This window comes from Pristis pectinata, chromosome 11 (assembly GCF_009764475.1).
Source record: "Pristis pectinata isolate sPriPec2 chromosome 11, sPriPec2.1.pri, whole genome shotgun sequence".
NCBI lineage: Eukaryota > Metazoa > Chordata > Chondrichthyes > Rhinopristiformes > Pristidae > Pristis > Pristis pectinata.
The window spans coordinates 77,920,078-77,933,825 of record NC_067415.1 but is presented as its reverse complement, the minus strand read 5'-3'; the positions used below and the strand labels follow the sequence as shown (position 1 = coordinate 77,933,825).

The 13,748-nt window shown below is 46.0% G+C and overlaps 1 protein-coding gene across 4 annotated transcripts in view; it reads right to left on the bottom strand.

Annotated features, from left to right (window-relative positions):
• tbc1d4 (TBC1 domain family, member 4) overlaps positions 1–13,748 on the bottom strand; it is a 259,728-nt gene that overhangs the window by 36,432 nt on the left and 209,548 nt on the right. The window contains exon 1 of one of the 4 annotated variants that reach the window (XM_052025560.1): positions 4,864–5,094. The exons of the other annotated variants lie outside the window; for them this stretch is intronic. The gene's annotated coding sequence lies outside the window, so the exon portion shown is untranslated. Of the gene's footprint in view, positions 1–4,863; positions 5,095–13,748 lie in introns of those variants that run through there. 4 annotated transcript variants of the gene reach the window in all.

Here is a 13,748-nt window from a genome sequence, read left to right as displayed (position 1 = left end):
GCTTGCTGGTAGAAAAGGGTCTGTGTATTTCAAAAAATAGTAACTCCAGTATCTAGTGAATTAGCAGAACTGGTGGGTCACAGAGTTATTTCCTCACACATGTCATTTGTTGTTCTGTGTAAAGTGGAGAGCTCACTACCACCTAGCAGGGGCCAATAAATATTGGCTCTTCCCAATAATGTCCCAGCTAACCTGGATCTGTCTGTGAGACACTGGAGGCTCTGCCCGGTCTTTGATCTCAGGTCTTTGGCCTCACAACCCACTACGCACAAACTTCTGACTTGGAGATGAATAATGAGTGTAGCAGATCCTGATCCCCAGAGTAGGACATCACAACCAAAACGAGCCGCGTGGTTTGTGATCCAGTAACACCGGACAGCACAGTAGCACAGCTGGTAGAGCCGCTGCCTCACAGCTCCAGAGACCCGGGTGTCATAGAGTCATAGAGAAACAGGCCCTTCGGCCCAACTCGTCCATGCCGATCAAGATGCCCATCTAAGCTAGTCCTATTTTGCCGCATTTGGCCTATATCCCTCTAAACCTTTCCTATCCATGTAGCTGTCCAAGGGCGCAGTCTGTGCAGAGTTTGCACATTCTTCCTGTGACTGTGTGGGCTTCCTCCAGGTTCACCGGTTTCCTCCCACATCCCACGGATATGAAGGTGGGTAAGTTAACTGGCCACTGGATATTGCCCCTAGTGTAAAGGTCAGTGGTACAATATGGGGGTGGGGGGAGTTAATGGGAATGTGGGGAGAATAAAATGGGATTAATGTAGGATTAGTATAAGTGGGTGGTTGATGGTCAGGGCTCACTCAATGGGCTGAAGGGCCTATTTCTGTGCTGTACCTCTCTATGACTCTGTAACAACAGCTGAGGTCTGAAAACCAGAGTGGATTTTCAGTTCAACCAGTATTGAAGTGTAGCTCCTGTAAGGAACCCCACTCATTAGCTTAAAGGTGTTGTCTCTTTGCCCCAAGTGAATAAAATCATGATAAACTCATTTCCAAGTGATCTGCCTCAAAATGCAACCTGCTTACTTGTCATTCATTGCAGTTCCTCTTCCGGCTGCAAGGAAGTGACAAGTCGGCTCAGAGGCTTATCCCCTGGCACATTTCTGAGAGTGGGGTGCACTTCAGCACCTCACAGCAAAATACTTCCACCATTAACCCTTAATGACACACAGAGTGTACACAGTGTAACCGGAGGGTAAGAATCAAAGATCCTGACAGAAGGGAAGAAATGAATCACGTTTGCTGTAAGGAGAAGGTGCTGTAAACACAATCTGCAAATAGCAAATCATGGTTGTCAAGAAAGACTGGAAAAAAATGTACTAATTGTATTTCCTGTATATATTTTTTACAAAATATTTGTTTAATTTCAAAGTCTGGAGAAGCGAATGCCGCCGACTGACACATTCCAAAGCGCAGGTGTACGTGGTGAGAGACATACGGAAGCTTGGTGGTTCATGTGGAAGGGTCACAGTCTAAGGTTCTGCTGCCACTGGACACCTAGGGGCTGGGATCTGTGTAACACCTCGCAGCCACGCTATTGTTCAAAGAGGAAGCATGAGTGATATTGATGCCTTGTAAGGGTTTGTATTGGTCTGATGGCACAATGAATGTAAAGTAATACATATACTGTATATATTTTTGAAATAAAAAGTTTGTCAAGGAAGTGTGGAAAGGAATGCAGTGGTTCTTATCAAGGTCCACCCCGAGCAGCTACTTAACAGAGGACCCTGTGATCTACGGGAACGCAAACTGAGACAAACATGGTCTGCTGTTGGAAGGTCATCAACTTGGCGAAAGGCGCACTTTGGTCTGCTTGACACTCACTGGTCTTCCAGTGAAGGGTGTCTGCAAGTGAATGCTGATGACCGGCATGTTCCAAGGGACATGCTGAGGGCCACGGTGAAGCTTGGTGCAGCCAATTCAAAGGCTCTGGAGTCCTACTGTGGACCAGCCTATCAAACACTCCCTGGGTTGTAGTGTTCAAGGACGAAGAATGAATGGCGTTGACACATTGTAAGAGAATTATTGAATTGATAGTACAATGAACATGGTGAAAGACATGTCCCAATTGTATTGACTCCATACAGTGAACAAAGTAAACTTTTGAAAAAAACTCATGCAATTTTCCCTCACTTTTTGATGGGCCTCATTAGTTTCAAGTAGAGGTGAAGCAATGGGACAAAATAATATGACCGAGGGCCTCACAGAGGATGAATTCTCTTCCACCTGTGACTCTCAGCAGAACTGATGTGACATACCTTGGTGACCCTGCCCTCTGCTTGTAGTGAGAGACAGCAAGAGGCTGATGTGCTGCATCGTGAGTCTGTAAGAAGTCCACAGTCACAACTCTGCTCCTCAGGTTGGCGGCAGACTGTTCCTGAGTAGGGTCGTAGAGAGGTAATGGGAGGCCATTCAGCCCATCTCCTGTCTATCCACCATTGTCATAGATATTTGCAATGACAGGCACAATGTCAAGCCTATTGGGTCATAGAGTCATGAAAGATGTATACAGACCCTTTGGCCCATCTAGTCCATGTTGACCATCGAGCACCCATTTACACCTATCCCATTTTATCCTTCCCACATACCCAATCAACTATCTCTAGATTCTACCATTCACAGGGGCAATTCACAATGGTCAATAAACCATGAGTTGGCCTTGTCAAGATCCCAAATTATACACAGCTCATCCTTGAGCTGTGCGAGGACCAAAAGGTGTCCACGTTCTGCCTCTGGGCGACACAGTGACGCAGCTGGTTGAGCCATTGTCTCACATTGCCAAAAACCCAGGTTCAATCCTCAACTCCAGTGCTGTTTGTGTCGAGTTTGCATGTTCCCCTTGTGACTGCAGGGGTTTCCTCTGGGTGCTCTGGTTTCCTCCCACATCCCAAAGACGAGCAGGTTGGTAGGTTAACTGGCCACTGTAAATTGCCCCTAGTGTGTCGGTGAGTGGTAGAATCTGGAGGGAGTTGATGGGAATGTGGAGAGAATTTTAAAAATGGGATTAATGTAGGATTAGTATAAATGGGTGGTTGATGGCCGGCATGGACTCGATGGACCCAAGGGCCTATTTCCATGCTGTATCTTTCTATGACTCTCATCACAATCAATGTTAGGTAAGAAGCTAAAGAGAGTAGTGGACTCTGCCTGTGATGCTGCTGCAAGTAAGCTTTTCATTGCACCTGTACACACATGTGCTTGTGCATATGACAATAAACTCGACTCCACTTGGCAAGACTATCATCAGCACATTTCACCATGTTAGCTCCTGACCGGACCACATTAAGTGTGTGTCTGGCTGCTGATCCCACTGTCACCATCCAACCAGTGAACCCACTACCATTGTACCTCTGTTGGCTGTTAATGAAGAGTCATGCTACACCCCCTGTTCTCTGCCAGCAACATTGAAACTTCCCCATCCTTACCTCATGTCCTTGAATATTATAAACCCCTTCAGCTCCCACCGCCGGATCATTTGGAACTTTCCAGATCAGAAGATAAAATCTCCCCACCTCCCCTCTATCAATCATTACAACTGCTGCATCCATTCATCAAAGTCGTTTCTCACATCCTCCACCAAATTGTGCTGCAAAGCTCTGAAACCCCTGTTCACAGTCTTTCCCAGGATCTCCCTGTGGCTTAAAAGTATTTTATCTAGAGGAGTAGGGTCCTCAAGAAAGTGGTGGGTCAATGTGGAGTTTGACAGAGCTATTATTTTCTCAGAAGCACGCTGGCCATTGTCCAAGACATTGACACTTAAATACAAGAACACAAGAAAATAGGAGCAGGAATAGGCCACTCCGTCTCTCAGACCTGCCCCACCATTTAAAGTGTTATTGGTTGACCCACCTCAGGCCTCAACTACTCAAATGTGGTGTATGAGTTTATAGACTTGATGAGTTGGCAATCTGACTGAACAATCCCAGCACCAACACCCATAGAACAGGATTATATAGAACATAGAACAGTACAGCACAGAACAGGCCCTTCGGCCCACAATGTTGTGCTGATATAGCTAGTCCCTCCTACCTACAGAATGCCCATATCCCTCTGATTCATGTGCCCATCCAAGCCCTCTTAAAAGCCCCCAAAGAATTTGCCTCCACCACCCTATCAGGCAACGCATTCCAGGCATCCACCACTCTCTCAGTAAAAAACAAAGCCCTCATCTGTTCTGAACCTATCCCCTCTCACCTTAAATTCATGTCCTCTGGTATTGGATCGCTCAATAATGGGGAAAAGATATTGCTTGTCCACCCTATCTATGCCCCTCATAATTTTATACACTTCCAACAGATCACCCCTCAGCCGGCGCCGCTCCAGAGAAAAGAGCCCAAGTTTGTCCAGCCTGTCCTGATAGCACATGCCCTCTAATCCAGGCAGGATCCTAGTAAACCTCCTCTGTACCCTCTCTAAAGCCTCGACATCCTTCCTACAGTGAGGTGACCAGAACTGCACGCAATACTCTAAATGTGGCTTAACCAGAGTTCTATGGAGATGCATCATAGCTTCTTGACTCCTGTACTCAATACCTCGATTAATGAAAGCAAGCATTCCATAAGCCTTCTTAACCACCCTATCTACCTGTGTAGCCACTTTCAGTGAGTCATGGACTTGCACCCCAAGGTCTCTCTGCTCTTCAACACTGTAAAGGGTCTTGCCCTTTAGAGTGTACTGCCTCTTGACATCAGTCCTGCCAAGGTGCAGTGCCTCACATTTATCCAGGTTAAACTCCAAAGAGAGAATTTCAAAGAGAGAATCACTTGCCTTCATTATTTCTCTCCAGCCCCCTGTGGAGCGTGTGAACTCGCTGCATTGTCTCCCTCCCAGGGCAAACAACGGAAAGAGTTACCTTTAAAGGAAAAGTAGTGTTGCTCATGCCCTGGCAGCTGCTGGCTGCTCCTGCCAAGTACCGAGGCGCCTCAACAGTTCCACACTCGCAAAGCTGAGTTGTGGGTCTGGACGCAGGGCCATGAAAATCAGCTGCTTCCACTCTCCTTCATCAGCTGTGGAAGCACATTCCACACCGTCAGCCCTGCCTGGCCCAGCAGTAGCGACGACAGACCACTGCGATCAGCAGGCAGGGATTCCGTACCAGCCATCCGTCGCTTGACAGAAAATCCTTTCACCCAGGAGCAGAGCAAGCCGTGACTTGCCCCACCCTTCACCATTCTTCCTTACTTTTATCCTGAACTTTCAGCCATATCAGCACTCAAACTGTGAGGTAAAACCTCTCTAAAATCAACAAATCCTTTCACCCATTGCCATGCTGATAACAAAAGCAGCAGCACCTCACACTCACATTGTGTTTCTAACTGAACAAACCAACTAGGGTCTGCTCGGGCGCACTAACCAAATGAAATCTGACACCCAGGCGAGTAAGGAGGTACAGGACAGCTGTGCAAAAAACTTGGTCTAGATTTTGAGAAGCGCCTTAAAAGGAATTCCAAGATAGAGACGTGATTGGATGGTACAGTGACACAGCCGGTAGAGCTGCCGCCTTACAGTTCCAGCGACCTGGGTTCAATCCTGATCTCCGGTGCTGCCTGTGTGGAGGTTGTACACAGGCTGCATCAGTTTCCTCCGGGTGCTCCGATTTCCTCCCACTTCCCAGAAATGTGTAGGCTGATAGATTGGCTGGCCACTCTCCATTGCCTCTACAAGCCCTCCCTGGGTTATGAACTCCCAATTTATGGACACCCTGTACGTACAAACAAGCTCCCCTAAGTATGATTAAATTCAAACGAGAGCCAGTCTTGAGAAAATAAAACCTTTTACATGTAACACAAAAAGCGCTGGAGGTAATCAGTGGGTCAGGCAGCATCTATGGAGGGAAATGGACGGTCGACGTTTTGGGTGGAGACCCTTCATCTGGACTGGAAAGAAAGGGTGGAGACAGCCAGGATAAGAAGGTGAGGGGAAGGGGGCGGAGCAAGAGCTGGCAGGTGATAGGTGGATCCAGGTGAGGGGGGGGGGTGATAGATGAGGGCGGGAATGATGTCTGAAGCTGGGAGGTGATAAGGAGAAGTGACAAAGGGCTGAAGATGATGAAATCTGATAGGAGACAAGAGACTGCAGATGCTAGAAGCTGGAGCAACACAAAAAATGCTGGAGGAACTCAGCGGGTCAGGCTGCATCTATGGAGGGAAATGGACAGTCGACGTTTCAAATCAAGACCCATCATCTGGACTGGAAAGAAAGAGAGGAGACAGCCAGTGTTTCCATGAAACCTCCCCACAGTAATCAGACACCATTATCTCTTCAGGACACAGATTGTCAGTTTCATCGCAGGATGCCACTTCAGAGAGTTGCTTTGGAAATTGACAAGCAATTGCTCCTATTGATACTTGTGCAACGATACTCTCTTAAACAATGTAACATCCATTGATACTTCAAGCTCCTTGAAACCAGCCATTGAGGTGATAGACAGATGAGGGCAGGAATGATGCCAGAAACTGGGAGGTGATAGGGAGAAGTGACAAAGGGTTACAATTATATTATAGAACCCAGAGTGAGCTAATGAGCACAGGAGCAAAGGGTGCGCAGGACTTGGTACGAGTTCAGATTTGAGTTGCAGAATGTTGTATGGGTTCAAGTTAATGAAGAGTAGAAGATGCAAAAGTATTCAGGAGGGTTTTGGATACCTGAAGAGGTAACAAGGGCAAGACAGCAAAGAAGTCACTTCACTTATTTTTGGAGAGTGAAAAATGGTACTGTAAAGATTGCTGTATAAGTCACACCAGTGTATAAGCCTTTTCTCCCCTTTTGAAGACTTCACTTTAAGAATCTGGGGTGTAAAATATACTTAACCACAACCCTAATCTTACCTCAGCAACAGAACACTATGGACCACCTCTTGCACAACTATGTACTTGTCTCTGATTGTGTTAGTCTTGCACTAATGTTTTCTTTTACACAATCTTTTTGTTCTGGTGTGTATAATTTATGCATAATTTATATTCCATGTGTTGTCTGAACCTACGTGCCTGTGATGCCGCTGCAGGCAAGCTTTTCATTGTATCTGTACCTCACTGTACTTATGCACATGACAAGAAACTTGACTTGACTTAGCTTAGGTCCATAGTGAGAGAAAACTCAAGTTTGAAACCCTATTTATTCCACTAATAATATAACCTTTGCTGCAGGTAAAGTTGGGCAGAATATGAGCCTGGAAAATAAATGCTTAAGTTCACTAAGCCAAATTTTATTAGACAAATACACTTGTGTATAAATTGTCCAAACCGATTTTAGCCTCTTCCACAAAACCTGATATACTCCAGTTTTTACAGTAAATACAAATACATTCACAAGGCACTGTACCAGGAAGGTGATCTCACTGTGCACCTGAAACAAAAACAAAAATTGCTGGAAATACTCAGCAGGTCAGGCCGCATCTGTGGGAAGAGAAACAGAGTCAACGTTTGAGGCTGGAGACCCTTTGTCAGAACTGAAAAGAAAAGAAGCCAAAAGCAGCTTGTCTCTGATAGGGTAAAACCGGGCCAATCATGGGGATAAGCTGTAAACAAAGTTATCTGGACACTGAGTGAAGTTTTGATTTTCACTGTGCATCTAATCAACACTATTGCCGTGCTTGGTTTTCTCTTTTTGAGTGGACGTGGACAAACTGTTCATCAGTTATCAAATGTCAGTGAAATGGCAGTGGAAAATCTGAATTCAGAAGCAAGGTGTCGATGGGACGATTGTGTTGTTTGAGTGGTTAGAGTGAGCCCTTTGTGAATGTGCATACAACGGTACTGGCTGGTGAGATCAGAAACTCCTACACAACCTCAGGCCTGATGGAAGAATTTTGGTCTGTTTACATCGTGCATTCTCTGCAACTTCAACTTTGAACTCTATTTAATTTGAGTAAAACAAGATTAATCACGTTAAAATAAAAAGCCATGATTCATAAATGCCTCGGGCAGAGGCATGGAAATTATATCTTGCAATGTTAAAACACAAACATTCAACTGCTTTATTTGACTTTTTTTTAATTGCTGTTCATCAGAGGGTTTAAAGTAATGATTAAAGGCGGGTAATCAAAACTCTATATGTCTCTGTAAAATATTAGATTACCTTCCAAATTCACATTGTTTTCATTATTGCAAGAATTAAATTTATTTTGGAAAAGAACTGATAAACCAGAAGCCATTATTCTCAAAAAGAACAGATGGTTTTGGGGGTGGGCGGGGGGAGAGTGAAGGAAACAAGAGGCGGCTAAAAGATCAAAGAGATTGGACAGAATGGAGAGTGAAACAGCAGGGAAAAGAAGAAACAAAAGGAACGGAGAAAACGGGGGAACGAATCAGAAGCAGCAGAAAGAAGCTGAGAAAGAACAAAGATAAAACAAATACAGGGATCCCCGGGTTATGGACGACTGGACTTCTGGAAATCTACAGCAAAAAAAAACTACTGAAGGATTTCAGCAGGTCAGGCAGCATCCGTGGAGGCAGAGGGACCATCCACGTTTCGGGTCGATATCTGACTTAACGGAAACTCTTCCATACATTTTTAAAGCATTTTTCAAGATTGTAATAATGTTAATAATATGTTTTGTGATATTCATTAATGACTGTACACAGTATATATTCCATTAGTTTCTGGGTAATGTCAGGGTGAATATTGAATGAAATGAAGGAATTATAGCATTGTGTACTTAGAGCAATATGATATGTGTAGCTACAGAAAATGGATGCTTCTGACACAGAGAAATCGTCTGATGGATAGTTCTCAGGAACCATTACACAACCTGGAGACTGCCTGTATCAGGGAACACACTAGATAAGCTGGAGAAGTTTCTTTGAAGAGGAGGCTGAGGGGAGACTTGATTGTTATAAGAGCCTAGATAAACAGGAAAGACAGTTCCCTTCGCTGAGGAATCAAAAGCCAAAGGGGGAGTAGAATTTAACATAGTTGGTAGATAGGAAGTTGGGGGGGGGGGGGAGGTGGTTGATGGTGAAAAATCACCCAGAGGACGATGAGAGTCTAGAACTCACTGCCAGAAGGGGTGATAGAGATGGAAACCCTCACGTATACTTGAAGAGCTGTGAACTACAAGGCTACAGACATAGTGCTGGAAGGTGGGATTAATTCTTTATCAACGGGCACAGACTCAGTGGGCTGAACGATCTCCTTCTGCGTCATTAATTTCCTGTGATTCCATTTCTGCACCTCCCAACTCTCGAAAGCCTTTCCGCCAACCAGCCTGCTATCCTGAACTCCTGGAAGGCAATGCATTGCAACTCAGCCCATAGGTTGCTATTGGTTGAAGTTCGCCAACTGAATGACACTTGTGCCCTCCGCAGACTCTAGTGCAGGGAGAGTGACGTTCTAATACATCAGCGTGAAAATTAGCTTCATAGACTGAAGACACATAACTTAAGAGTCAATGGTGTTATTGCATAAATCAAGGAATTATTGTATTGAACTGTTAAACCATTAAATAATTTAAGATTGAGAAAGGGAGAAATTCCTTCACGCAAGGAGACCGAGATACAGGATTAGCCGCATCCTAACTACATGGTAGAGCGAGCACATGGTCCACTCCTGTTTTCCTTTCTTCTATACACCTACTGCAGGATGTGGCAAAATGGCGCAATATGCTAGTCCCCCCAAGACCCTGCTCAGAGACATGCAGCCTTCTCTTTCAGCTCCCGCCATCTATTGCCAGAACCAGGGAAAGCTGCTCTGGTAGTAAAGAAATAGCAGTTTGATGCACATATGTACATACAGTGAAATGTTAACAGTTCCAAGGAAATGTAAGGTAGGAACTGACACAGAGCTTGGAAGTGTCGACACTTGTCTTGGCAGTATGAGTTTTCCGAAGGAAGATGAGGTCAGTGACACAGTGCTATGCAAACACAAGCACCTTGGCACACAAAATTACCAGGGTCAGTGTTCAGGCACTCTGTCTGAAATGATTTAACGTTGGTTGAACCAAATGGCAGCTGGCATGATCTGCCGTGCTGTTGCACTGCTCAATACAAACTCAAACTCCTGCTAGGCTGGTAGAATTTGAGCAGGGGCTGGAAGGAGAACATAAGGCACAGCTGGTAGAGCCACTGCCCCACAGCTCCAGAGACCCGGGTTCGATCCTGCCCTCGGGTGCTGTCTGTGTGGAGTTTGCACATTCTCCCTGTGACTGTATGTTTCCCCTGGGTGCTCCAGTTTCCTCCCATGTCACAAGGACATGCACACTGGTAGGTTAACCATCCGTTATACGTTAATGATGTCCCCATTAACATAAGACGATAAGATATAGGAACAGAAATAGGCCATTCAGCCCATCAAGTCTGCTCCACCATTCAATCATGGCTGATTTTTTTGGGGCGGCACGATAGCGTAGCGGTTAGCATAACGCTATTACAGTGCCAGTGATTGGGGTTCAATTCCCGCCGCTGTCTGTAAGGAGTTTATATGTTCTGCATGGGTTTCCTCCCACATTCAAAAGACGCAGGGGTTAGTAGGGTAACATGGGTGTGATTGGGCAGCGTGGGCTTGTTGGGATGGAAGGGCATGTTACCATGCTGTATAAATAAAGTTCTACAAAGTTTTAAACATAAATTACTGTCATAGTGCTCTGGCAGCCACAAAGGATCATCCATAACACAGCACTGATGTGGCCATACGCCAAGCTCACCGTGATGCCTGACATGGGGAATCCCTGTCATCTGCTGCAAAGTAGTTACCTTTTATAAGTCCTTGACGTTGTACAAAGGATGAGCGATATCCTGCTTAGATAAAGAGATGTCACAAGAATGGGAGTACTGTCAGCTCGCCCATAATACCAGGGTTTTCCAAGTGCTGGGAGAGGAAAGATGCATCTGTCTTAATGTGGGTAGCCCCATTCAAATGACAGATGCGCTGTGAAATGTCTTGCAGTGACATTCCTCAGTGTTTGGATGCTCCCTGCACCAGCTCCACAATTCAAAGGGGAGAAACACAAGGTGGAATTGGAATTGGATTTGGTTTCTCAAGGAACCAGGGTCTCTTTTGCATCTGGGACTGCCAGTCCCGTGGTCAAAGAGCGAGAGCATCTGGGTTAGCCATACCCTGCTCCTCCTGCTGCCTCGGTGACCGCCATCCCTATTCAGCAAATGCCGAGAGAGAACTGCCGCGGTCACATCCAATGCTTCAAGTGGTGCCTCTCAGGGCTGGAGGGGATCTCAGCAAGTCTTTACCCAAGCTTGTTAAGCCCTAGGGTGCAAGTATGGGATACGGCTTTGCCTTACTTCTGATCAAGATTTACTCATTCCCCTGTTACAGTCAGGATGGACAGGCATCACTGTTTGAGGTAGAAACCCTTCCTCTATTTAGTTGACCCCTGTATACCTCCTGAAGATGGCAACAGAATCTCAGCCTCAAAGTCAGGAGTTTTACACTTTGCGTAAGGGCGCACACCTGGTTTATCTCCTTGTCACCACAACGTTCTTCCTCCTCGTTGGCCGCAGCCTTTTGTCACTGGATCCCCAGCCAAGTGCAGGGTCAACTAAGCTCCCAATCAAGCACTATGGGCTCAGTGTAGGAAAATGGCACGGAGGTGACAGTTCAGTCATGACCTTATTGAGCGGCAGAGACAGTGCCAGGGACTAAATGGACTACTCCTTCTTCTACTTACAGTATGAGCTCCCTGTAATAGCTTCATTGTGCCAGCTGCCATTAGAATGGCTACAACAAACATAACACTCAGTACAACTGCCAGCATTTGCTCTTGCCCCCATCCATCCCAATTCTTTCCCAAACCCCTAAGCTGTGGCTGAAGTGTTTGGACAATGCTCTGCTCCAGAAAAGACCCCATTTTTGCTCAAGGTTAGGCAAGTAGCTGTCCCACCACATGACCTTCAGAGTAGCCCAAAGACCAGGGATTCTCCTGAAACTCTGTTCACACAAGTGACAGGACCCACACCAAATAATTCCCATCAGTCAACAAACAACCTGCTGGAGGAACTCAGCCAGTCGAGCAGGATCTGTGAGAGGAAAGGAATTGTCAACGTTTTCGGTCAAACCTTGCATCAGGACTGAGAGTGGAGAGGAGAGTTGGCTGGTAGATGGAGCAGAAGGGGAGTGGTGAGAAAGAATCCTGAGGTGATTGGTGGACTGAGGAGGGGTGTAAGATGACAGGCAGGTTGTGCCAGGTAGGGGAGGGGAGGGGGGTGGAGTTGGAAGACTGTGGCAGGTGAATAACAGATGGAGGCAGCCAAAGAGAGAGAGGAAGAAAAATAAACACAGATGGAGCAAGATGGAGGGAGGGGAGTGTGAAGGAGGAAAGGGCACAAAGATGGGTGAAGGGTTGCTGGGGGGAAGGTGGGAAAGGGGGACAATAAAGGGGGCGGACCAGAGGATCAGAAGAATCCCATCAGTCCTTGGCCTTGAACCCCTACCCCTACCTCATCCACGTAACGAAACAGTGGGGTGATGTTTATTCCTTTCTCAAGATCAAGTACTTTTAACAGCAAATGCAGAAAAACAGCCTGCATCCAAAGGGTGTGTCGTATTTTTCCACATATCCTAAAATAAGCCAAATGTGGCTTCTCAGACACCAGTTCCCTGGGTTCCTCACTCTTCAATGACAGGCGGTGTGGTGCTAAGTAACCAGAATTGGATGGATGTTCACAGACAACACTGAAAGCTCTGGTTCCTTTACCCAAACGTTTCATCTCTAATCAAGTCGAGCAGTGATTCCTCCACTCCTAAATGTGCTTTGACAGGACCCAAGATGTCATCCATATCAGTAAATCATTCGAAGGGTTTCACTGGACAATTCTGCAATCAGTGCAGATGACAGAAAGGATTAATAAAAATAAACAAATGTTTAAAACCAGCACAGAAGATCCAAGCACATCCTTCCAGCTCATGTTACAAGTCATTGATGTCCTTGCTCAGCGAAGTAAACAAAGCTGTCCACAGTTCCATTCTCCCATTACTGGTCATCAGTTTTCAAAGTCTTAACATTCCTTTCATCCTTATCCTTGTAATCAGGGTGAAAATTCGTCCTATTTGAGTTATTTTCCTCCCTTGAACTTCCTTACCCTCGCTCTCCCTGCCAAGAAGGGAAGAAGACTGGTTGCTCTTAATTCCCAGCAAAGTCCATTCTAAGCCAACCTCCAGAGAATCTGTCTCCAAATGGAGAGGCAACTGGACTTCTGTGCAATCAGAATGTTGAATTTTACAACCAGTTTTCCCTTTGTTTAGTATTTCACAAACGAGAATCATTCACCCTTTATACAAGGGCAGCATCAATAAACTGGTTCCCTCACTGAGGGAAGGCCAATCATGTTTTCCACCGAGTGCCAATTACATTCAGTGGTATGCAGCACCAGGAGGCAATTACATCTAGGGTGCAGGATGTAGGTAGTTGGGTGACCATTAGAGGAAGGAGAAGGAATAGGCAGTCGGTACAGGATACCCTTGTGACCGTTCCCCTTGATAACAAGTATATTGTTTTGGATGCTGTTGGGGGAGATGAATCACTGGTGGAGAGCCACAGCAGCCAGGTCTCTGGTGTGGAGTCTGGCTCTGTGGCTCAGAAGGGAAGCGGTGGGGGGTGTTGTGGAACAGTAGTGCGATAGTGATAGGGGATTCTTTGATTAGGGGGACAGACAGGAGATTCTGTGGACAAGAACGAGACTCCCGGATGGTATGTTGCCTCTCGGGTGCCAGGGTCAGGGACGCCTCGGATTGAGTGCACAGCATTCTTAAGGGGGAGGGGGAGGAGCCAGAAGTCGTGGTCCACATTGG